The following is a 22,748-nucleotide window of genomic DNA, read 5'->3' on the forward strand; positions in this document are numbered from 1 at the left end:
GGATCCCAGCTCACACAACACCTAACCCTCCCCACCTGCAGCTTAACCATAACCCTCGTCCTAGTGCCCTACCCTAACCCAATCCCTAATACTTACCGTCGGGATTCCGGCGCCAGGTTTCTGAGCGTCGGGATGCCGACTGCGTTTCGAGTAGACTTATACATCTCGCCTCCATCTTTAATATAGGATGAAAATAAATTACGTGAATCCTTAAAATACCTTTAGGCCATACTGGAAAGTGGTTGTGTTATGATTTGTGCGAGTCCCTCTCGATGATACATTGTTACATGAGCACATTATTTGTGATTGGTTTTGTTTAGTTCAATTGTTGGCAGAGGGAATGAATCCGTTCTCTAATGGACATTTTTTTTTTAAACACTCCCTTGTTTGCCATTGAACAAATATGTACACGGCATAGCTCACTGCCATCGTCATGGTGCTGGCTGCCGTGCTGTACAAAGGCATTTCCCACAGCAATTGTAAAAGCCGCACACAAAGATGAATGAGTGCAGAAATGAAGCCAGCGTATTACGTTACTAATGTGCATTGTGTATGAAGGGCAGCGAGCAGCACAAACATTTATAACAGGAGCCTAAATATAGGTAATTAAATAGGATAACAGTAAATGCTCCCATAAAATCTTCAAATAACTTAACACCCTCAGTCTTATTATTCCTCATTAACTTTTACCAGTACAACGTATTCAGATGAGCCAGCTTAGGTCTGGTATGTTATGTCGACATTCAGGACAGGCTTCCCCAGGGATAGACTGGGGCTGTAGATCAGCCCTGGCAGTCTGCCCTCTGCGCCTTAGGCTCGGGCGCTCGCGAAGGGGCCGTGCCGCAAGTCACGGGGGAAAGGCCTCGCGGCACGTCCCGTCTCTTCCCTGCCCATCCCTGCCGCCACCCCTTCCCTCCCCCCTGAACGCATATCATGTATCCGGCGGCGTGGGGTAGAGGGCAGGGACATTTCCGCCCTCCTTGAGCTGGCCCTGAGGCCATCGGCCCTTCTGGCATTTGCCAGAAGTGCCCTAAGGCCAGTCCAGCCCTGTGCTTCCCTGATCTCACCCATATCTCTAGATGGCCTCCATTACATGTCGTCCCTTCCAGGGATTGCGCCCATGATGGCTGCCTCTCCTGGTAGCCTATCTTTGTGGGTAGAATGAATTATCACTGGAACTGATGTACCAAAATGGCTGCCTCACCTCTGTATTATGTTCATGGTTTCTATATGTTATGCAAATCTAATTATGAACCTAAACCTCTGTATTATGGTCATACTTACCTACCTTTTATAATCTCTTCCCAGGAGAAGCCTGGGTAAGAGAAACAGCAGGGGGCTGATGGGGGCGGGGCCTAACAATTCACATCATTAAGCCCCGCCCCCTCGCGGTAAAACTGCCGCGATTGGGTCAAATTTACATAGGGGGCGGGGCTTAAGTTGTGATCCTGCATGAATCACAGCATTTGGCCCCACCCCCTTCACAGAGACCTGCGATCGCTGCGGGTATTCTCCTCATTCTGCCCACTTCACTAGGAAGTGGGCAGAATGCGGGAGAAATGCCTACCCTTCCGGGGGTGCAGGGGGTTACCTGAAAAATTGGGAGCCTCCCGCGAAAACCGGGAGGGTAGGCATGTATGATTATGGTCCTGATTCAGAGATGGGCGCCAATACATTCGCAGCTGCTATCCCACACACGGCTGCTGTGTGAAAATACGCTACTGCTGCACTCGGCTGGAAATGCATTGATACGCCCACCGGAGGCTTTGTAGATCCAAGCAAAGTGCATCCAACTATGCAGTCGAGAAGCGCAGGTCATTCGATAATCGACCACCTGAGTAGCCGTATGGTCCTGCAGAAGAACCGCCTGGACTGAGACTTAGAACCACTTCATCTGCATACAGGGTCGAAGGCGCAGGCTATGAGATCCCCCGAAAACGTTTTGGGGCACGTCTGCGTTTTTTCCTCCACACCCCGTTACCTCCCCCCAATTGTTCCTGACTGTCAATCACTTTGCAAAGTAATCCTCACAGCAAGCTGCATTGCCGGTGTACCTTGGTGCGTGTGCAGTGTGACAGTGACGCATGACCAGTCAACGCTAATCACTCAACTGAGTAAATATGAGAATAGCGCAATCTCTGAATCAGGCCCCATGGTCATAATTTCCGTAAAACGCCTTTGAGTCTTACTGGAGAAAGGTGCTATGTTAATACATTCAATAATATTATTACTAGCTGGGATCCCTGGCTTAGCCCGGGTTGAAGACTGGACCCTGAAGTGCACCTGCAGCCTTTATTTGTTTACATTGTCCTCGCCTATAACCCCATTATGTTAATCCTGAAAAAGACCCCACTGTTTGCTAACATGCGTGCAAACAGTGGCGTAACTACAATGGGGGCATGGGGTGCAGCTGCTATGGTGCTTCCGAGCTGCCTCTGCACCCAGTCACACACACAGGCAGGGCCGCTGATGGGCGGTACTGATTTGGTGCCAGCCTGCCAGCTGATTTGCAGGTCACGAGGCAATCAGAGTTGGCAGACGGGCAGCCAATCGGAAGTAGCGGATTTAAATTGTGCCAGTGCTGTCTGTCCACGTCTGCCACTTGGTGTGCCACCTTTAATTAGCACCAAATCCACACCTGCTGGCTGCTGATGGCTCACAGGGGGAGGTGAGAAGCTGCTGGAGGTACACGGGTGGCATAATGTTAGAATGGGCATTACTGTGTGGCATAATGTGTTATATGGGGCACTACTACTATGTGGCATTACTGTGCGGTATAATTTATAAGGGGCATTCCTGTGTAGTGTTAAGGGGCATTACTACTGCGTGGCATAATGTATAAGGGTCATTACTACTGCGTGGCATAATGTGTATAGGGGGTACTACTGTGTGGCATTACCTGAATGGGCTCTATGTTGTGGTCAAATGTATGTTTATTTTACCTCTGGGGTGGTCCTTTTAAGATTTTGCTATGTGGCCCAAACAGTTCTAGTTACGCCCTTGCATGCAAACACAGAGGGATGACTAATATACAGTATATGGTCACTTTGAAAAGGCCACACTGGCTGACATAACGGCCATTCAATTTAACGGGCGATATATTGTGTGTGCGTCGGCCAGTGTGTACCAAGACATTGTTCATAGACATATAACGCCGGCTGTGCTGCACAGCCTATGCCCAATATATCTGCATATGTATTGGGGCACTGTGCTGTGTGTACGGGCAGTCAGCCGACCGCTTGTGCACTTTCTGCACGGGCCGGCGGTGATTGATAGCTCAACTGGGCGGGCGATATATAATATCTGCAGATATATTTGCAGATAAGTTGATCTGCAGATACTGTATATCTATCAGGTGTGTACCCACCTTAACTCTGAATTTAATATGAACTTTCACACAGGATTTTGGCAGACTGCCAATTTCCACTTGAGCCAGCCCAGGAACCTGTGTAATTTAAGTGTCCCTATTTTTAGGGATTGTGTAACAGTGTGTGACCCTGGCGAAGTTCAAACATAGGCAGAAACCTAATCTTGGTCAAACTACACCACCATGCCAAATTTGGTGGAGCTAGGTCCAAAACTCTGGCCGTGCATAAAGTACAAACAGACAGGCTTTCTTGCTTATTATATAGATTATTATTATTATTAATAATATTATTATTATTTATTATGATTATTATTATGATGATGTTATTCATTATAGTCTAATTTTGCTCACTCTGTCCCTATAGCAATTTCAAGACATGTTTCCCTAAGATGAGTTTTTTCCTGAAATTGTCCTTATTTTAGATCAAATTCCCTAAACTCATTAAAATTTTTGAGACAGGCTTCCTGGTACACATTCATATTTCAAAACAGGTTTCCAAGGACTGAGCCATACTTCAACACACTCTCCTTACAGTCACTCCTAGTTCTGAACAAACTTATACACATTATTCACAATGAACTTATTTTTGTTCCTACTGTGCTTTCAAATACAGGTTCCTTTGGCTCCTGACCTGTGTCCCCACCCTCCCCATTGCAGTTTCCTTCTGTTACAAAATATGATATTCATTCTTGAGTGAGGATATTTTGAATAAACACAGGTTTTCCCCAGACACGGCCAGTTGCTGACAGACACTGTTACAGAGACTATGGGAAGCACTGCAGTAGACATACAGTATATCATTAAACATATATTTCTTCTTAAAGCTGTTTGAGAAATCTTCTGTAAACATAAGAGAAATGCTTTTAGTAGCTTTACCATACATATTTCAAGACGTTCTTTATAAATGTATTTATGTTCCTTTAAATCTTCCATGCGAGTACTGTATATTAGCTGTACCACTTTAAACAGGGATTACCTTACTTTATATCTGGGAGTATATATAATTTATTACTAGCACATTCTATACTACTGTACATCACATTGGCTTGCCTTACAAATATCAAACTCTTGGGGGTATATTTACTAAAGTGCGGATTTTTAGAAGTGGAGATGTTGCCCATAGTAACCAATCAGATTCTAGCTATTATGTCATACTTGCCGACATTCAGCTCCCTCCTTCCGGGAGGGAGGTGAATGCCTGCAAACAGTGGGGGGCGTGGCCGGGCAATGGGTCAGTGTTGGGGACAGGGCCACACGATCGCATCATTGTGGCCCCACCCCCTCCTCACAATGCCGAAAATAAAAGCATTGTGAAGCAGGGGGTGGAGCCACAATGACGCGATTCAGTGTAAATTGTGTCGTCGCGCCCACCGCTGCGGGGGGTTTTAGTAGGTAGTCGGGGGGGGGGGGGGTTGGCGGGGGAATGCCTGCCATTCCGGGAGGTCGGGAGCAGCGCCCGATATTCGGGAGGATCCCGAACAATCGGGAGGGCAGGCAAGCCTGTATTATGTTCTAGAAGGTGCTAGATAAATGATAAGTAGAATCCGATTGGTTGCTATGGGCAACACCTCCACTGTAGTAAATACTGTATACTCCTTACTCTCCTTGCATCTAAAATGTATCATGGAACCATTGACACAGAACACATCCTGTTAACCATTAATATTAATTTCTACACCTCCTGGGTGCACATTTATTTATTCTCAGATTATTATAATGGCCTGAGGTTTTAGCTCTGTAATCTGCGCAGAGTACTACAAACGTGACCTTACACTATAAATATACAGTATATAAATATAAATACATAAATGAAGGCACAAGACATTACGTAGAGTAGAACTTGGTCAGCTTTATTATTTAAGTAAAATAGTATGGTGATGGAAGGCCAGATGATCAGTAAAATCACTTGACGTAACGCAAATTCGCCTTGAATATCAGGGCTGTACTGTCCATCTGCCACTTCCGGCAAATGCTAGAAGAGCCAATGGTCTGATGGGCCTTTCCGGCGACCTGAAAGCCATGCTCGGTTGGCATGCAGAGTGACTGGGTGTGATGTGAGGCCCCGCCCCAGTGATTTATGACACGCCCCAGTGAGGCATAGCCCCACCCCTTTGTCACCTACACTTTGTGCACACATACAATGCTAGGGCAGATTAGAGGCTCTGAATCAGGGCCGGCCTTCTGGTTTTTTAGAGCGGCCTCCTGGCCGCTCGCATAGCTGTGGGTGACCATCCACAGCTATAGCGAGCGGCCAGGAAGATGGTCACGATAGTCAAGACCACCGCGACCATCGGGCTTGCGATGAGACACTTGTGGTAGGGTCTTGTTGCCGCAAGCTTGTGATGTCAGTGGGGCCGCCCCCTAACGGAGGAGTTCACATGAGAACGCCTCCGTTTGGGCAGCCACTCCCCCGGCCCACCCACCAAAGGGGACGTGCTGTCACTCAACATCGACAGCACGCCCCCTTTGGTGCGAGACCCGGAGCGACGGTTTGGCCGTCGCTATCCGGGTCTCGTGCATGCTCACGACGGAGCCGGCTCGGTCGTGCGCATGCGCACTGGGTCACCATCGAGCCGCTTGCGTGTGCATAGCGCTCGCGAGCGGGTCTGAATCAGGCCCAGAGTCCCCAATCCGCCACTGTAAAAAGCTATAGGATGATCAATCTGTCACCACATATCAACCACAAAGTACCAGAATGTCAAATGTCATTTAGCTCATCATCTTTCACAGCCTTGGGGTTTAAAGGCCATCAGGCTTACATTAGCCTTACTTTTTTCTAATGCATACTATTTATGTATGTATCGTTTTCAGCTCCAGGACCTGAAAGAAGTCATAGCAGTCATGGATAAATTTGATGACTCTCCAGGAATGTCCGGTAGATGCCGAGATTTGGGGAGGGGGGGTTGAACTCTTCTACAAAGGAGCTTTCCTGTCTGCAAGGTGGTTGGACATGTGCCATGATGGTGCAAATCGTGAAAACTGAGCGGCAAGTTGTGAGATGACTCTGCCGCGTCTAGGCAGCGCCTGAGCCTCCCAGAGGAGCTCAGCAGAAGCCCGGTCCGCAGTACTGAAATGTGACCGGCAGCTGTGACTGCAGCGGCACACTTCACAACCGCCCGTGGCACACTGCCGGGGCACAGTGGTTGAAAATCGCTGCTTTACAGGCTGTGTTTGAAAAATGACAATTAGGAGCTGATTGATTGGTACTTTATCTCCATCCACTATATCTCTCTCCAAGGCTTTGGGCCTGATTCTGCAAAGATCGTAATTGCAAAGCTGCACGCAGGCTATAGATATATGATGTATACACGCAGGCTATAGATATATGATGTATACACGCAGGCTATAGATATATGATGTATGCACGCAGGCTATAGATATATGATGTATGCACGCAGGCTATAGATATATGATGTATGCACGCAGGTAGCTTTGCAATTGCGATCCTTGCAGATATGGTAATGCAGCAGGAGGCATCACGTATCCTGTGCATTACTTATCCGAGCTGCCTTGTCCAATGTAGCATCGGATAATCTGCGTACCATCAGCCGGCTGCGGTGATCCATAGGGTCCTGCAGCCGGCCGCCACAGTTTAGAGGAAGAGGCCAGGAAATCTCCGTCAGCCAACAGAGATCCTGGCTTCTTTCCTTCCCCGCAATGGCGGCGGCACGCCTCTGTTTCAGGAAATGGAGGAAATCGCCGCCCCCTCCCTGATGATTTGGCAGCGGGCTGTCAATCACTGACAGTCTGTGAGCGAGTTAGCAGGACCCATTCTGCACACTCGCAGAATGGGTCCTGTGCCTGCGCAGCGTGACTAGCGTGCACTGCTGAATCAGGCCCTTAGTACATATAGGCCCCTTGGTATATAGAACCCTAATAAAAAAAAAAATAGTTTTTCAGTTTGAATAATAAATTGACAAATTTTCAAACTTTTGCATTTTTACTCCGCTCCTTCAATATTCTGTTTAGGAAAAAAGCAAAACAAAAAAACAAAACAAATATTCAAACAAAGTATATTTACATATATACATATGTGTATAGGAAATATAAATATCAAACCTTGCTTAAGGCAAAGTTGCTGTCAGCCCGTAGATGTAGCTGAAATACCAGGGAAACTGTAAAAGTTTACACAATATTGCGCTGACGAAGAACAGATAATCTGTGCGTAGGTGGAAACAATAAACCAAAGGTGGTGGCAGGAATCTTTTAACAAGAAAATAGAGAATTAAGACAGGTTTATTGCCCACCACCCACCATTCTTCTGCTGAGGCAGTGTGCAAGCAATAACTGTTGTAGATCTTCAGATAAAATGGTAACATAACCATGGTAGTGAGAAAGTATTGAGACTTAGGGCCTCATTCAGATGCGGTCGAATGATGCAAGCGGTTGCTCAGAAACTGGGCGGCCACTTGCATCCTGACCGCCCGCCTCTGTTGCGGTCGTTAGGCTGTGGGTTAAGACCCACAGCTCTAACGACCGCTCAGGTGATGGTCGCGATGGTCAGAGACCATCGCGACCATCGGGGCTTACGACGAGACCCTAGGGTAGGGTCTCCCTTGTCGTAAGCCCCGGAGAGCTTCTGGCTCTGTCTGAGCCGGAAGCTCTCCACTGACATCACTAGTGATGTCAGTGGGGCCTCCCCCAAACGGCAGGCATTCCCATGGGAACGCCCCCATTTGGGCTGCCACCCCCCCGGCCCGCCTTCCAAACGAGGTGGGCTGTCAATCAACATCGACAGCTCGCCCCCTTTGGATTGAGACCCGCTACGACCAGCGCTGTCGGTCGTAGCGGGTCTCACGCATGCGCACGACTGCGCCGGCGCCGTTGTGCGCATGCTCTGTAGGGGGCCATCGACCCGGTCCAAGTGCATCGGTGCTAACGACCGGGTCTGAATGACCCGCTTAGTGTCGTATTCAATATCGATTCCTACCTATCGATTCCTACCTACTTATACCTTCTAAAATTGTCCCTATTTAGCGTGATGAGTCGCACATGAAATAAATGCTTTCATACTTTTAGTGTGGTTATAAAGCACAAAAAGTTATTATTCAATATAAAAACAGATAGTTACATGCTGTGATCTAAATACAATTAGCGCAAATAAATCATACAGACTCAAGGTACAGTTGTTACATACGCACGCGCTCTGGACCCAGATACCGGCATTAATATCGAAACCTCCATCAGCAGCAAAGCAGTCAGACTCGCATCCAAGTTTAGAGAGCCCACATATATACTCTTACAGAGATAGGCAATACAATAGAACAGTTTGGCATGATTACAATGGTTCTTCTTCCTGGTTCTTCTGTTACAGTTTAGTTCATAGGTCAATTCGTATGGACACAAACCAGCCTCCAACAGCTCTTTGTGTCCTATTTCCCGATGCATAATAAATCTAAGCTGGCTACAGTACAAAGTACATTTTAATGTTTAACTCTCTATAGTCCATAGTTTGCAGACACATGTTGCGATCTTCTCACCGATGGTACTGGAAATCTGCAAAGACACAGTGGATCAGTACAACACCAAACACGGTCTGCTTACCATGTACTAAACCTTAGATATCAAATTGCATTTACTTCACAACATTAATAATACTGAATAAACCTTGAATATTACAATTTAATGTTAGGGAACCTTTTCATGTAAGTGTGGAGTGTGTACGTATTGGGGAATTGAGAAAAGACACTAGTTAGCGTTGTGCGACTACGTGTTTGTGAAGTACACCATGGTACGTGATTTGCAGGGTTAATCATTTTATATGTTTTAGTGACTGTCTGTATTTATATGGTGAGGACTTTTAACTTCTTTCTATTGCGTGGGAATTGCACGACGCTAAATAATAGCATCGCCGTATGTACTTATAATGGGTGAGAGTCACTAAAATGGTGCTGGGCGGCCAGTCACAAAAGGCGTCTCACTGCCATTAGCAAAATGGTGTCGCACAGATTTAATTTCAAACCGATCCTCTCTCAGCCAATTATCCGGCTTCGACAGTCTACCCTTTGATAGCAAACAACATGTTATCATACTCTGATTCTAAAATTAATCTAGGCTTACATTATGACATATTATTTAATGTTATATTATGGGATGGCACAAGGTGGTTCTTAAACCATCAATAATGTGTCTCTAGGAGGGGACATAAAACTACCCTTATACGCACACCGCAGATCTTGGAAGATCATGGGAAAGATGTGGGGATGCACCAATCCTATAAAGAAAGTTTTGAGGGGGAATAGGGACTTACATTATTTAAGATTTTTATTTAAATAACATTTGAATAACACATTTCATGCATGTCTAAATCTTATACATCATATGATGGTACCTTCTAGTTCAGGGTTGTAATGCAGTCCTACATTTACCTCAGTATTCACATTGTTACTACTCACCACCATCATAATTTCATTCCTTTGATTCACCTTATCTGTACATTTTCCACATTTCAATACAGTAGGAACACACCTGACACATAGGCAAATTACTAGGATGACAACCAGTAGGAGGATCAGGAGTTTACCTCTGCTCGCAATCATTTCCTGGACCCACTCTCCTAGACCTGAGAACCATTTCACTGGGTTCAACCAAGAAACCCATTCCTCTACCTTCTCCTCTACTTCAACATTATGGTTCTTTCGAAATTCCCATTTTAACTGCAGAATTTCATCCATCTTCCGGTCTATCACCTCCTTGGGATCACTGGTATCATTTGTAATGTTAGTGCAACATTTTACTCCAAATTGGGTGGCCAAAGTTACGCAATACCCTCCAGTGACAGCTGTTAAATAATTTAACACTAATCTACAGTGGTGTAACTAGGGTCTTTGGAGCCCAGGGCAAATGTAAAAATGGAGCCCCCCCTATGTGCGTGCGCCTTCAGAACATGCGGCGAAAAATGGGCATGGTCACCTATAAAATGGGGCGTGTCAACATGACACACCCCTTTATCATCACATTGCTTTCCATATGCACCTTATCCCCAGTAGTGCCCCTTATACAGTACCCCCAGTATGCAATGTCCCCAGTTGTGGTCCCTCTTATGCAGGCCCATAGTAGTGCCCCTTATACAGTATCCCCAGTAGTGGTCCCCCTTATGCAGCCCCTCATTAGTTCCCCTTATTCAGTGCCTCTAGTAGTGGTCCCCCTTATGCAGGCCCCCAGCAGTGATCCCCACCCCCTATCCAGTGCCCCTTATACAGTGCCCCCTATAGTGGTCCTCCCTATTTAGTGCCCCCCAGTAGTGGTCCCCTAGTAGTAAGCACCTTATATAGTGCCCTCAGCAGTAGCCCCCCCATACAGTGCCCCCAGTAGTGGTCCCCCTTATGCAGGCCCCCAGCAGTGATCCCCCCTATCCAGTGCCCTTATACAGGGCCCCCTGTAGTGGTCCTCCCTATTTAGTGCCTCCAGTAGTGGTCCCCTAGTAGTAAGCCCCTTAAATAGTGCCACCAGTAGTAGCCCCCCCAGTAGACGTTTCCCCTCCTGATGCAGTGTCCCCAGTAGTAGCTCCCCCCCAGTAATGGTGCCCCCAGTAGTAGCTCCCACCCAGTACTAGTGTCCCCAGTAGTAGTAGCTCCCCCCAGTAATAGTGTCCCTAGTAGTAGTAGCTCCCCCCAGTAATAGTGTCCCTAGTAGTCGCAGCACCCCCAGTAATAGTGTCCCCAGTAGTAGCAGCTCACCAGAGTAATAGTGTCCCCAGTAGTAGCAGCCCCTTCCAGTAATGGAGTCCCCAGTAATAGCAGCCCCCCCCCGAGAGATAGTGTCCCCAGTAGTAGCAGCCCCCCAGTAATAGTGTCCCCAGTAGTAGCAGCCACCCAAGTGATAGTGTCCCCAGTAGTAGTAGCCCCCCAAGTGATAGTGTCCCCAGTAGTAGTAGCCCCCCAAGTGATAGTGTCCCTAGTAGTAGTAGCCCCCCCAAGTGATAGTGTCCCCAGCAGTAGTAGCCCCTCCCAGTAATAGTGTCCGCAGTAGTAGCAGCTCACCCCAGTAATAGTGTCCCCAGTAGTAGTAGCCCCCCCAGTAATAATGTCCCCAGTAGTAGCAGCCCCCCAGTAATAGTGTCCCCAGTAGTAGCAGCCCCCTCCAGTAATAGTGTCCCCAGTAGTAGTACCCTCCCCCAGTAATAGTGTCCCCAGTAGTAGCATCCCCTCCCAGTAATGGTGTCCCCAGTAGTAGCAGCCCCTCAAGTGATAGTGTCCCCAGTTGTAGCAGCCCCCACAAGTGATAGTGTCCCCAGTAGCAGTAGCCCCCCCAAGTGATAGTGTCCCCAGTAGTAGTAGCCCCCCAAGTGATAGTGTCCCCAGTAGTAGTAGCCCCCCCCAATAATAGTGTCCCCAGTAGTTGTAGCACCCCTTGTAATAGTGTCCCCAGTAGTAGCAGGCCCCCAGTAATAGTGTCCCCAGTAGTAGCACCCCCCCCCAGTAATAGTGTCCCCAGTAGTAGCAGCTCCTCCCAGTAATGGTGTCCCCAGTAGTAGCAGCCCCCCAAGTGATAGTGTCCCCAGTAGTAGCAGCCCCCCAAGTGATAGTGTCCCCAGTAGTAGCAGCCCCCCAGTAATAGTGTCCCCAGTAGTAATAGCCTCCCCCATAGTGCAGACACACAAGTTACAAAAAAATAAATCAAAAAAATGCACTTACCTGAATCCACGCTCCCGCTCAGGCCACCGCTTCCGCCGCCGCACGTCAGTCCAATCGGGCTGGCGCGCAATGCATTATGGGAGAGACATCATGACCTCATGACGTCTCTCCCATTACCCACTGCAGGAGCCGGCCGGAAGCCCAGCTCTTGCAGTGGGCGCGCAGCAGTCAATGAGAATCTATCTAATTCTCATTGGCTGCTGATTCACACACATCTCCGCCAGCGCTGGCGGAGGATGTGTGTGCAGCAGCAGCCAATGAGAGTCTGTCTGACTCTCATTGGCTGCTGAATAACACAAACATCGCCGCCAGTGCTGGCGGCAATGTGAGTATTAGCAAAGTCTGAGCCCGCCTGCCACCCTCCTCCTGGTGCTATTGGGCAAGTGCTCAGGGGAAGGGAAGGGGCTCAGCTGTGCAGCACAGGATTGGCGCCGGAAGCCTAGTGCCGGTCCTGTGTAAATGTGTAGCGCTGACTGCACACACTGCGGTCGGCGCTACACTGGCTAAATAGGGTGGGCCGGTACCATGGCCGGCGGCGCCCCCCCCGCGCCGCCGGTCCCACGGCGCCCAGGGCACATGCCACGCTCGCCCTGCCCTAGTTACGCCACTGCTAATCTATATTGCACAAGTTCTTTCTTGTAGGCTTGCAATTCCCTACCTGTATACCTCAATGTGTCATCATACATCTTGGTGATATTATCTATTAATTTAGCAAGATCTTGGATATATCTAAAATTTTGTGTACCCCGAGCGATCCTGGTGTGATCCAATGCTACCAAAACTTGAAAGCCAGTTGTCTCACTAATTAACTGTGTGGCTTTCACCAGGTATCATATTTATTTTGTCTCTGTTCAAACTGTGTGTGAAGATATGGTGATGGTGTGTCTTTATAAATACTAAGCATTTCACCATGTGTGAGGGTCATAACTTCTGGAACTACTCTTCCCAGATAAAAACCTTCAGAACTTGGAGAGAGCCACTTATACGCTTTCCTTCCACATATAAAATATACATCATCGGGGAGAACATAAGGAATAGAATGCATCATTATCGTCACACACATTTCCTTAGCAAGTGATCCTACTTCAGGTTCTCCCATTTGACTCATGCAAGTTTCTGGTTGTAATATCTTGGCACAATACCCAGCTGGTACCCTACCAATCATTTCTTTGGTGGAACTTAGTGTATATTTATACCAGAAGTGTCTTCCACCTGACCTAATTTTGCGTAACAGTTCATAATTCATAGGCTCACGGTCAGCTCTTTGTGAGAAGGTCATCGTCTGGTTATTCCCAGTCACCTCCCAACTTCCTGGTTCATTGGAGTTGGTGATATTTAAACATAAAAGTGTTTTATCTGCCTGGTACTGGTGGAGTTTAAAATGGGGTGGTTTGGTGTTAAGAAATTTTCCATCCAGTGCATGCCCTTTTTGTGATTCTAATATTTCAGATACATTTAATGGTAATGGCACTAATCCTACATTATGCTGTCCTTGGGGCACGTGAGAGCACACCCAACAGTCGGTTTGGTTCAAAATTTTGCCCACCATGGTGTGATAATCCTCTAAAGGATACCCACCCCAATACTGGTTATACTTTGGTTGGCACTGTTGGCTACATCTCTCGCTGACTACGGACCAACAGATCTCACACACTGTCTCTGAGTATCCAGAATAGCAGATCTCTTAACAATTACTGTACTAAGATTGGTCAGACACTCCCCTGATTGGAATAGCACTCCTCCTCTCGACTCCACTCCATCAATACTGCCATTAGCTCCCATCTCCTCTATCGGTCCCCCATCACAGAAACCAGAAATTCCTGAACAAACCAGGATGATGGAAACTCTGAAAGAGAATACGAAAATGAACACAGCAGACCAGTCCATTGCCGTAGCAAGGATCTACAAATTTCTTTAGTTCAAATATCTCACTGCAACCTTTTAACCCTCCCAGAACAAGCTTGTGATCGACAGGTCCACGTTATCTGCCTCGTCTCCGCCTTGTATCTCCACCGGTTGGTTGACCTTCTTACAGTGAGTAAGAGGTTGTACTCGTCAGCAACACCCGCTACGGACCTTCCCATCGATCAAACAACTTAATTTATTTTTAATAGTCTCGTTCGTCCTCTCCACCTTGGCACTGTGGTCGGTAGGGGGTATGAAGTCGACTATTAATACCCATCAGCTTACACATATTTTGGAAAACATCACCTGTGAAATGAGTACCCCTATCACTCTCAATAATTCTAGGGATACCGTATCTGCATACAAACTCCTGAACAATTTTATTGGCAGTAAACGCAGCAGTATTAGTGGCAGCTGGGTATGCCTCAACCCAATTAGAAAACACATCAGTGCACACTAATACATACTTGAGATTCCTGCAGGGTGGTAATTGGATTAAATCAATTTGTATTACCTGAAAACGTCCGTCGGTCGGAGGAATGTGGGATGGTTCGGTAGGCATCGTTTTCCCAATTTTTTTCCTCAAGCAGGTCAGACAGGACATTGCTCTCTTTTCCGCTTGAGAAGAAAAACCTGGTGTGCACCAGTACGCTCTCACCAATTTGCACATACCTTGCTTTCCCAAATGAGTCAGACCGTGTGCTGCCTCTGCCAGGCTTGGGCAGTATGCCTTGGGAGTCACTGGCTTTCCTTGTCCATCTCTCCAGAGTCCAGAAGACTCTTGCCGACATCCCTTGGACCTCCAGACTGACTTTTCCTGAATGGAACACAAATTTTGCATCTCAATTAATTTCAGAATGTCAATTGTTTGAAAAGTCATCATTTGCTCAATTGGTACATTCATTTTTAACCCTGCTGCCCATTTTGCAGCTTCGTCTGCCCTGTTGCTGCCCAGTGACACCGGATCATCCTTACTTGTATGGGCTTTACACTTAATTACCACCACTATCTTAGGCAATTGGATTGCTGTCAGTAGTCCTTTTATATGTCTGGAATGTGCAATTGGTGTGCTTGCTGCTGTCATAAATTTTCTCAGATGCCATAGAGCGCCAAAATCGTGTACTACCCCGAAGGCGTACCTAGAGTCAGGGTAGATATTAGCAGATTTACCTTCCGCTAATTCACAAGCCCTTTTTAGTACCACCAGTTCCGCCACTTGGGCCGAGTGTGGTGGGCCTAAAGGTTCGGCCTCTATAACGTTCTCGTCATCTACCACAGCATAACCTGTACATAACTCTCCAGTGTCAGTTTGTCTATGACAACTTCCATCCGTGTAAAATGTCACATCTACATTTTCTAAAGGTGTATCCCGTATGTCAGGTCTTGCAGTAAAGGTTTGATTCAGATATTCCATACAATCAGGTGCATCAATATACCTGCAGAACTCACCTTTCGCCAGCGACTCACCTCTCTCCACCCTTTGTGCATCATATTGCACATATGGTAAATACGTAGCTGGATTTAACGTACTGCACCTTTTGATGGTGATGTTTGCAGGTGCTATTAAGGCTAGTTCCCATTTTGTGAATCTAGCTGAGGAGACATGTCTGGTTTGGGCAGAGTTTAGCAAAGCTGATACAGTATGGGGAGTATAGACAATCATATCATGGCCTAGTTCCACATCCTCACTCTTACTGACCAATAGAGCAGTTGCCTGCTACACTTCTTAAACACATTGGGAGTGATCTTGCCACAGTGTCCAATTGTGCACTGTAGTATGCTACGGGCCTACTGGCATCACCATGTTTTTGTGTGAGGACACCTGCTGCACAACCATCAGCTACTGTACAATACAAATCAAAAGATTTTTCATAATCAGGTATTCCCAATGCAGGTGCTCTTGTCAAACTATCCTTAAGATTAAGGAAAGCCTGCTCTGATTCCTCTGTGTGTATGACATGATCGGGCTTTGAGGAAGAGACTAAGGCCCTCTTTCAGAGGCGCTCGCAAGAAGCGAGCGCTCATTCTGAATGAGAGTGGCTGCTTAATTTTTCAAGTGCGGCCTCCTGGTCGTTTGGTAAGCTGTGGGTTACCACCCACAGCTTAATGACCGACCAGTTTGATGGTCGCGATGGTGATCAAAATCACAACCATCGGGGCTGGCGACAAGACCCTAAGGTTGGGTCTCGGCAGACAAGCCCCAGGGAGCTTCCTGCTCTGAAAGAGCAGGAAACTCCCCACTGACATCACTGATGATGCCAGTGCGCCACCCACAAAACGGTAGGTGTTCCTTAAGGAACGCCTCCATTTTGGAAACCACCCCCCCGGCCCGCATACAAAACGGGCAAGCTGTCGATCAACATCGACAGCCACCCCTTTGTAGAGAGCTCTGGAGCGTTTCTCTCTCGCTCCGGGGCTTGCGCACACGCAGTGCGGCCGCTGCGCGTGCGCAGGGCTAACTATCGACCCGGTTGTGAGCACATTGGTGCTTGCGACAGGTTCTGAATGAGACACTAAGTCCTGTAGTGGCAAGGCCAAAATAGAAAAACCTGGGATCCACATTCTGCAGAATCCACACATTCCCAAGAAGGTACAAAATAGCTGTTGATTCTGCGGCAGTGTCATTTTCTGTATCCCTTGGATTGTGTCATTTGTCAGATGTCGTAACCCCTGGGTTAGGCAATGTCCCAAGTATTTAACCCTGGACTGGCATGGCTGTAGTTTGTCCTTAGCAACCTTGGGCCTGATTCAGACCCACTCGCGAGCGGCTGTCCACTCGCAAGTGGGTCGATGTTGTGCACTGCGCATGCGCACGATGGTGGGAGCTCCGTCGTGCGCATGCGCCAGACGCGACGAGCGAAGGACTTTCCTTCGCTCGTTGTGTCTGATCAAAGGGGGCGTGCTGCCGATGTTGATTGACAGCACGCCCCCTTTGGTGGGCGTGCCGGGGGCGTGCCTCCCTGACGGGGGCGTTCCCAAGGGAACGCCTACCGTCAGAAGCCGGCCCACTGACATAACTAGTGATGTCAGTGGGAGTGATTTTGGCTCTGATAGAGCCAAAATCACTCCGGGCCTTGCGGTTGAAAACCTAAACCGCAGGCTCCGGCTCACAGTGGCGATGGTCGCGATGGTCAAGACCATTGCGGCCTTCAAACTGCACGCTCGTATAGGCTGTGGGTGGTGACCCACAGCTATACGAGCGTCCAGGAGGACGCTCCATAATTATGGAGGGCGGCCCTCATTCAAAGCGTGCGCTCTGCTCAGAGCGTACGGCTCTGAATGAGGGCCCTTGTGTCCTGTTTGTGAGAGATGAAGCAATAAAAGTTTAGTATCATTTAAACATGACAAAAGAATCAGAACATAACAATAAATTGTCCACATATTGTATTAGAACAGATCCATTGGCAGGTTGAAAAGATTGTAAACAGTTGTGTAAGGCCTGGGAGAAGATACTGGGGCTATCTATGAAACCCTGGGGCAATCGTGTCCATGTGTAATGTAAAAGCAAATAGGTACTGACAGTCAGGATGAAGAGGTACAGAGAAGAAAGCAGAACAAAGTTCAATGACAGTGAAATGGGTTGCATTTGGTGGGATCTGCATAAGAATGACAGCTGGATTTGGCACTACGGGAAATTGGCTTATTAACCCCTCTTAGGTCTTGCACCAGTCTATAACCCCTCCCACCACTCTTCTTCACAGGAAAGATGGGACTGTTGGCTACACTTGCTGTACGGACTAAAATTCCCTGCTGTAATAATCGCTCAATTATGGGATAAACCCCTAATTCTACCTCCTGTTTTAATGGGTACTGGGGAATTTTTGGAGCTTGCCTACCGCTTTTTAGATTTACCATTACGGGAGCTACATTTGCCATTAATCCAGTGTCCTGTCAATCCTTGGTCCAAAGTGAATCTGGAATCTGGGATAACATTTGATCTACCTGAGATGGATTTTTACCTGAACCGGTAGAGTGATACATTATCCTTTGGGGAGTGTCCAACATATCCCTCACCTCATGCGCAACTCTCTCTGGGATATCTAGAAATATACCATCAGGGGTACAATATATGACACATCCCATCTTACATAACAAATCCCTTCCCAGTAGATTAGTAGGAGCCGCTTCTGCCAGGAGGAAAGAATGCCTGGTATGAAATGGCCCGATAGTGACCTCTGTGGATTTGGTTACAGGATAATGTTGCACTTTACCCGTTACACCCATTGCTGGTACTGTCTCGCTGGTCACCTGTAAATTAGCTGGATATTTTATCACTGATCTGGTTGCCCCTGTGTCTACAACAAAAGAATATTTAGTACCACCTACATCAACCACCATCACCGGTTCTTCCCTAGTACTTCCCGTTAACCTGACTATCTGTAGACTACAGGTATGACCTGACCCCTAGCATTGACTCTCACTCTCCAATACAGCATTTACGACCACAGTTGGAGATGGTGACTGTTGTAAATATCCAGGTACTCCCTGGTTAGGGGGTCCTACCTTCTTCACCTTAAAGTTCCTTCTTACATGTCACACTTGGTTGCAGTTAAAGCACCTTCGTGAGTGGGGTGGGTGAAAGGGTTGCTATGTGGGTTGAGTGGTAGAGTAAGATAGTGGTTGTGGATAAGGATTTTCAGGGTAATATGGTGGTTGTGGATAGTATGGGTTTTGAGGCTGTGTGTGATAAGTGGGGTAGGGTTGTGTTTGTGGTGGTGCAGGATTGGTGAGGACGTGTAGCTGTGCAGGTGCAGGTGTGTCTGGTGGCTGTGATGTTACAGTCATTCCTTCTAGAGCTTGAATACTAACAGCCACTAGCTTCTCGCTCTGGGTCTCTCTTTTTTTGAGGATGTTTTTATCATGTTCAATAGCGGATTCTACGAGCGTGTCTACAGTAACTCCTCTCCAGCCAGGTAGTGAGGTCTGAACTCGGGTCTTTAGATTCTCTTTTAGACCATCCATAAGTACAGGTATGATCATTCCCCTGTGATGAGCACTATCTTTAATATCCTCTATCCCAGTGTACTGGGTGATAGCCTGCAGAGCTCGGTTACAGTAATCCTCTGCAGATTCACTCTCTTTTTGTTTTATGGTGAAAATTTTACTCCAGTTAACTACTACTGGAAAATATACACCCAATTGAGTTATTATGCGGACAATGTTACCTTGGTTACTCTCGTCTGTTATAGGACCATCTCCATCCAATACGCAATCCGCGATAAACTTTTTCAAGTCGGTATTGTGTGGAAGACAAGCCCTTAACACCACTTGCCAATCTTTATTGGTTGGCTCGTGAACACTACCCACATTTTTCAAAATATTTAGCATTTGGCTAATTCCTTTTTAGGATCAGGGAAATCACAATTTAGCCACAACTGTGCGGTTCAATTACAATGCTCAAATAACCCTAACTGATCACTGAATACTGTAATCACACAGAGAGCCGAAACTACAACAAAGACAACAACTACACCTGTTTATGTGTATAGACTGCTGTAACTACTACCGAGCCACTAGGCCGACACCAGGCGCCTAGCACTTAAGGGTCCTACGATACCCTTAACTAGGGAACATGTTACCCCCTACCAACAAATATTTACTGCTACACACTCTTTTCCTGCACAGAAAAATACACGTTTTCCCAGCTTATGGCAACACTGACCAAGATATTTTACAACAATGCTATCTATAAATGCAATCTAATGAGTCGCACAAGAAATAAATGCTTTCAGACTTTGAGTGTGGTTCCAAAGCACAAAAAGTTATTATTCAATATAAAAACAGATGGTTACATGCTGTGATCTAAATACAATTAGCGCAAATAAATCATACAGACCCAAGGTACAGTTGTTACATACGCACGCGCTCTGGACCCAGATTCCGGCCTCAATATAGAAACCTCCGTCAGCAGCAAAGCAGTCAGACTTGCATCCAAGTTTAGAGAGCCCACATATATACTCTTACATAGATAGGCAATACAATAGAACAGTTTGGCATGATTCCATTGGTTCTTCTTCCTGGTTCTTCTGTTACAGTATAGTTCATAGGTCAATTCGTATGGACACAAACCATCCTCCAACAGCTCTTTGTGTTCTGTTTCCCGCTGCATAATAAATCTAAGCTGGCTACATTACAAAGTACATTTTAATGTTTAACTCTCTATAGTCCATAGTTTGCAGACACATGTTGCGATCTTCTCACCGATGGTACCGGAAATCTGCAAAGACACAGTGGATCAGTACAACACCAAACAGGGTCTGCTTACCATGTACTAAACCTTAGATATCAAATTACATTTATTTCACAACATTAATAATACTGAATAAACCTTGAACATTACACTTTAATGTTAGGGCACCTTTTCATGCAAGTGTGCAGTGTGTACGTTTTGGGGAATTGAGAAAAGACGCTAGCTAGCGTTGTGCAACTATGTGTTTGTGGAGTGCACCATGGTATGTGTTTTGCAGGGTTAATCATTTTATATGTTTTAGTGACTGTCTGCATTTATATGGTGAGGACTTTTAACTTCTTTCCATTGTGTGGGAATCGCACGACGCTAAGTAATAGCATCGCCGTATGTACTTATAATGGGCGCGATTCACTAAAATGGCGCTGGGCGGCCAGTCGCAGAATGGCGTCTCATTGTCATTCGCAAAATGGCGTCGCGCAGATTCAATTTTATACCAATCCTCTCTCAGCCAATTATCCGGCTTCGACATCAATTAGCCGTGATAAATTTGCAGCCGTAGGTGGAATGTACTTTTCGCCGACTTCGCATGTTTTGGAGGTGAAAACTTTTAGTGTGCGGCCCCGCTTTTCACCCTATTCAATTCCAAAGGACGCGAAAACGGGACCCGGCGAAACACAAACAGGCGAAAAGTGCTGTCAGCTTTGGGGAAATCAGCCTGACACCCCCAAAATATGCACAAACATTGGGGATCAATGTAGATGCCATCGAATAGCCCTGCTGAAGGGATTTGGGGCACTTAAATGTTCTCAATAGCCGCTAATTAGAGTCTTTGCACAAGTGGTGAAGAATAGCATTTAGCATTTTTTGGGGGAGAAAATAACTAGTTCCAGCAAATTTGGGGTACATGAAAATGGGTGCAAGCATGGTTAAAAATCGCAAAAGTGAAGTTTTAAAAAACGCACCTTCAGCAAGCACCTGCTAACAAAAAAACACCTCCCCCATTCTTGCAGACCCCTCAAAAGCTTATTTCACTAGTTTTTAAGTTTGTACCCCGACTTTGATTTTTTTTTGCCCTCTTTTTCAAAGTCATTTTTTGGGGTGTTCTTAATTTTTTTAAAGGATTTTTTTGACGCAGTTATGCTTTGGGGGGGCCTTGCCAGGGATGCTAAGTGGTTTCCCCATGTTTGCACCCCAAAACCGCAATTTTGCACTTATTTTTCGAATTTTTTTTGCCTATTATATTGCATTGCGTTTGCGCGTCCGCGAAAAGTATTTGGAATTGAATACGGCGATACTTTTCCGCCTGACGAAATTACATCATCGGCGAAACTTTTTTTGCCCGAAAACGTCTTTTCACTTCTAATTGAATACGGCCCTTAGTAAATTTACCCCTAGGATTCCTGTTTGTCAAGATTGCAATCTCAGGTGAGTTTTGCCATTTTCACCAACTCGCAAAGTTACTAAAGACAAACTTGGGAGAGATTTCTCTATTTACACTGAAAAACTCACATGAGATTGCAAACACGATTAAATACACCATCGGCCAAACTCTAAAGTACTTTCACTGAAAAAGATACAACTCGGGAATTTACCAAGAATCGTGATTACAATCTCAGGTGTAATTGTAGTAAACTCTGACCTATATAGAAGTTTGAAATAGACCAACTCCAGAGCTGCGAGTTTGGCAGAAACATACACAGATCACTGTGATTTGTGTAGGTTTCTGCATGTAAACTACCTAAAGTGTTAATTTTAATTTAAAAAAATGATGTAGGGTCCCTCCTCAAAAAGCATAACCAGCCCGGGGCTACTCAGCCAGTCCTGGTTCCTAAAAATATGGGGAATAAACCGTGTAGGGCTCCCCCGTATTTTAGGAACCAGCACTGGACTGCTGAGCCAGTCCTGGTTCTAAAAATAGGGGGAAAATTGTGTAGGGTTCCCTATATTTTTAAAACCAGCAATGGGCTCAAATCCGGGTCACCCCTCTTCCAAGCACCCCAGGCTTAAGATGAAGCCCGGGGCTCTTCCCCACACCCCTGGGTGGTGGGTGCAGGTGTAATAGTGTTGAAGTTGTTTTATAAAGTGGAACTACAGGTGCCAGCATGCCTGTCTTTTGGCACTTGTGAAACTAGTACTGTAGTGATGTATGTGTATGTATGATGTTAGCGGCCGCTTATTGGCTGGCGGCTCCTGCTACTGACAGTTTCCACGTGGGATCTGCAATCACTAGCCGGGTAGCGATACATCACTACAGTACGAACTGGTCCTGTACATACATCACTACAGTACGAACTGGTCCAGGTGTCATTTTGTTATTTTGAGAAGACCCCTGGATGCTAAGGAGACCAGCGCAAGGACTAGTATGGAATTTTTTTTAAAGGTAACCCATTGGAATTCTACTTGGAGAAGGGGACCGAACATCTGACAGCAGGTAAGTATGTGTGTGTGGTAGGTATGTAATAAAATGTTACTTACTATGGTGTGTTTCTTGAGGTTTTTAACTATTTTATTTACAACGGGGGTACGGGTGCCAGCCGCCTGCTGGCACTTATAGTTCCACAAGTGCCGAAAGGGCAGGCACGCTGGCACCTGTAGTTCTACTGTAAAAAACAATTTCAATACTATTACCCCTGAACCCACTGCCCAGGGG

The sequence above is a fragment of the Taudactylus pleione genome, unplaced genomic scaffold, assembly GCF_031769625.1.
Source record: "Taudactylus pleione unplaced genomic scaffold, aTauple2 ptg001084l, whole genome shotgun sequence".
NCBI lineage: Eukaryota > Metazoa > Chordata > Amphibia > Anura > Myobatrachidae > Taudactylus > Taudactylus pleione.